Source organism: Fomitiporia mediterranea (assembly GCF_000271605.1).
Source record: "Fomitiporia mediterranea MF3/22 unplaced genomic scaffold FOMMEscaffold_4, whole genome shotgun sequence".
NCBI classification, from domain to species: Eukaryota; Fungi; Basidiomycota; class Agaricomycetes; order Hymenochaetales; family Hymenochaetaceae; genus Fomitiporia; species Fomitiporia mediterranea.
This window is the reverse complement of record NW_006760389.1, coordinates 3,551,359-3,556,195: the sequence shown is the minus strand read 5'-3', so window position 1 is coordinate 3,556,195 and position 4,837 is coordinate 3,551,359.

Below are 4,837 nucleotides of genomic sequence, written 5' to 3'. Positions count from 1 at the left end.
TACATAGGGAGACACTCAAGAAGCCTCTTTTAGAACTATAAAAGAAGCATTTGCTAAGGTACTAGTATTAGTAAGGCTAAACCATGAAAAACAGTTTGTAGTAGAAACTGATACATCAGATTTTGTATACTCAGTAATACTATTACAGGAACAGGAAGATAAAGAATTACATCCTATAGCTTATTATTCTTCAACTTTTAGTAAACAGGAAAGAAATTATGTAGTACCAGATAAGGAACTATATGCTATTATAAAGGTATTAGCAAACTAGAGACATTATTTGGAAGGAGCCAAGCATCAAATTAGAATAATAACTAACTAATCTAATTTGAAAACCTTTCAAAACAAAAAGCAGTTAAACAGAAGACAAGTAAGATGGGTACTAGAACTAAGCAGATACAACTTCAAAATAGAATACAGAGTAGGCAAGAAAAATAGAGTAGATACACTCTCTAGAAGACCTGACTATGAGCTGGAAGAAAAGGATAATTAGGAAGTTGTATTACTCTCTCAGGAAATGTTCAAAGAGTCAGAAATACATATTAAAACAATGACAGTAGAAGAAACTATAGAAACAGACTCAGGAACTAATCATAGTAATAAAATACTGTTACTAAGAGAAGGTAAACAGGAAGAAAAAGTCAGAATTGTTTAACAGTATTATGATAGTGTTATAGCTGGACATCTAAGACTCAGAAAGACTTTGGAATTAGTAAAGAGGACATACTATTGGTCAGGAATAACTAACTGAATAAAAGAATATGTAGATACTTGTGTAATATGTTAAAAGACAAAACACAAGAGAGGAAAAACACCACCACTATTACAACCATTAAAAATTCTAACAGGACCCTAGGAACATGTTACAGCAGATTTTATAACAGGACTACCAATTACACAAACTAGTAAAGATACAGTACTAATAATTATAAATAGATTTTCAAAGATGGGAATCTTTATTCCTTGTAAAAAGGAAATAGATTCTAAAGAAACAGTAAAGTTATTCATACAACATGTTTTCTCAAAACATAGGTTACCTTTAAAAATAACTACAGATAGAGGACTACAGTTTGCTAGTAACTTTACTAAGCAAATATGTGTACAACTAAGTATTAAACAAGTATTATCAACTGCTTACTATCTAGAAACAGATAGACAAACAGAAAGAGTAAATCAGGAATTAGAACAGTATCTAAGGTGTTATGTTAATTACAGACAAGAAGATTGGGAGGAGTTTATCCTAACAGCAGAATTTGCCTATAATAATAAGTAGCATTCTGCTACAAAACATACACCTTTTTACCTAATATATGGAAGACATCCTAACATAACTTTTAACTATAGAAAGTCAAATGTAGAAGAAGCAGACAAATACCTAGAGGAGATAAAGATAGTACAATCTAATACTAAGGAAGTAATAGAGAAATTACAGGAACAAATGAAAAAGTATACTAACAAACACAGAGGAAATCTTCCAGAATTAAAGGAAGGAGATTTAGTTTTACTAGATAGTAAAAACTTAAATCTAGTAGTACTAACTAGAAAGTTGGCAAACAGGTACATAGGACCATTTGAAATAGAAAAACAAATAGGGGTAGTAAATTACAAATTAAAACTACTAGAAGGGATGAATATTCATTTAGTTTTCTACTCAGGATTGTTAATACCTTATAGAGAAAAGGAATATCTAGGAAGACAAGTGTATACTAATCCAGACTCAGAGTTAATCAATAAGGAATAGGAATACACAGTAGAAAGCATACTAAATAGTAGGAAGAGGAGGAACAAATATTAATATTTGATCAAATGGTTAGGCTATTCAGACATAGATAATACTTGGGAACCATTTGGAAAAGGATTAACTAATTCAGCAAAGCTAATCAGGGAATTTTATACAAATCATCCAACAGTAGTAAAGCTACCACATCTAGAAAACTGGTTAATAAAAAGACTAGGGTATAGTTTACTAATAAGTAAAAGAATACTAGTTAAAGAACAGGATACAGGAGACATAATCCTACAAGAAGAGCAAATGTGGAAAGACTAGATGAAAAGGAAATCAGAGTCTTCAGAATACTTTAGTATTCTAGCTTCAGATTCAAGTATAAAAGAAATTAGAGAAGGGTTGGAAAAACTTTAGCTAAACAGTAAACCTACTACAGAAAACTAATCTCTTATAACAAAAAGGAGACAAACAAGTAATTATAAGAGATAGCAATCTTAGAAAAAGAAAAAGAATATTTGGGACACAGAAGAATCTGAAGAAGACTATAGTACATACTATATAAAAACACTACAATTAGAAGAGGAACATACTAATTGTGAGGAAAAGTATAGTAAAATAAAGGAACACAATACTGTACTAGAAGATTCTATTATACAACAACTTGAAAGACAATAGTAAATACAACCACAATTCACTCAAGAAGATATAAACAATATTATAGATCTAGACAAGATACTAAGAGCTCTTATTAAAGAAATAAGACAAAAATACATAGTAAAATATGAAGAAGCAGAAGCAGTCAACAAACCATGAGTCAGAAGAACATAGGAAATAATTATGAGTAGTTACTTTTTGAAAGTGAAAAGTAAGGAAGACAAAAACTTCTTGAGGGAAACTATTAAAAAGGGAGTCACTCCTATAGGAGGAGATAACAGACTCTGGATAGAGTAAAAGGTATAATAGAAAAAGGGTCCTGAATATGATATTAAACTATTCCTATAATAGATCTTGAATAATAAGAATATTATAGTATGTAGGTCCTGAATAAGACATTAAACTGTTCCTATAATAAATCTAAGGGAAAGAAATTATTATAGTATAGTAACTCTTAACTGAGTGAGTAATGTCCTGAACAAGACATTAAACTATTCTTATAACAAATCTGAAGTACTAGATTGTTATAATAATATGATTTGAGTAAATCAGAAAATTACTCTAATACAAGGATAAAAAGGGTATTAGTATATTATATGTCTCCTCCACATTCACAAGAACATATAATAAGGTGCTCTATACACACCTTCTGAATAGAAGTAAAACTAAAGGGGGTAATTAAACTAGAAACTACAAACAAGAGGGAATGACTTCCTACTAGTTAAATTTAGTCTTTAGAGTGTACTATTTTAGTCAGAGAGTCTAAATACTAGTCAAGCTAGAGCTAGCTAGTAAAGAACTAGAAGGTAGAGGACACATTAGTCTATATTACAGACTAACACTGAAAGCAGAATTATAGCAACTAAGGTAAAGGTAGAAGCCCTTTTAATAAGTTAACTAGTTATAACTATTAAAAGGAAAACTATACTCACAAGTGTGGCTCTCACTTTTCAGCCATAAAAGTAGGCTATAAAAATTAGCTGAAATGAAAGGAAAAAGTATTTATATTCACTTTAATACAGAATACAAAAGAGGCAGACTATAAAGGAAAAGTATTTTAAGGAAAAGATACTAGTATAGAACATACAAAACAAAGGAAACAGTAAGGAGGGAAGGACACAAATCCTACCCAAAATTAAATCCCAGCCCAATTAATTATAAAGTAAGTATTTTACAATAGTAGTAATACTATTCAAGAAAGTATTACTTAGAAGGGACTGAATGTTAGGAATTGTAAAATACAGTAACTAAGTTTGGAAAAGCTTAACTCAAGACTTAGAACTAAGTAGTTTATATACAAAACTCTATTAGTTACAAGTCTAGAGATTGGCCAGATCAACTAGGCTACCTTTGTTGTCCTACTTAGTAAGAACTCTAGCTCAGCATTACTAACCTCTAATTATTACTAATGGGTGATTAATCCATTAGTAGAGAGAGGGGACAGGAAGGAGTAAGTACTAAGTCAGTTAGGAAAAGGTAACAAAACCTGTAGACAAGGTCTTTATCTCTCTAAGGTTAAACACATACTCTAGCACAGTATTACTTAATAACCTTAACTAAAGACAAGTCATTTAGAATACTTGTATGGAGAGAGGATCTAGAAAGAGTATAGTGTCTAGAGTAAGAAGTATAAAGGAAAAGACTAAGAGAAAACCTGAAGAGATAAAAGGAAAATATTATACTTACTTGAAGAGAAACTATATAGTTAGCTAGGAACTCTTTGTACAAAGACAAAGGACTATCAAAGCTAGTAAAGAGTTAGAGCTAATACTCTAAAGCTCTATACTTGAGGAGGACTAGTACTAGTAAAGGAAAGGGAACTGAGAGCTCTAAGAAGAGACTATAGGAAAGTAGTCTCCTTTATACACTTTGCCTATACAGATAGGAAAGTAATAAAGTCATAAACATGAGGACTACATGAGGACAACATGAGGAATACATGAGGCAATCTAGAACTCTGGTTGTAAGTTCTATGATTGAATACAGAAGCATAAAGATAAGGCTAGAAGTTAATAAGGATAATTGTCTCCTAAACTAAGTCTATTGAAGAAGACTTAGGGAAAGATCTAGAACATTGGTTGTCAGTTCTAGGGTGTACACAAGGCAGTCTAGAACTTTGGTTGTAAGTTCTAGAGGCAGTACAGAAGCACAGCCTTTTATATTACAGAAGTCATAAGGAGTCATTAGAAGTCATAATACTCTACCTCATGAGAAAAGTGTATTACAAACTAGTGTACAGGAAGTACAGGTCGAGTCAGACAGAGTCATAGGAACAATAGAGAGCTCCACTTCATGGGAAAAGCATTACACAGCTTACACAGCATAACTAGTCAGGAGGACTCATAAGGAGTCATTAGAAGCATGAGAGGAAGTATAGAAGACATAACAATACAGTAAAGGAGTCATTAGAAGATTAATCTAGGATATAAGAAGACACAAACCAGTGTCAGCAGATTA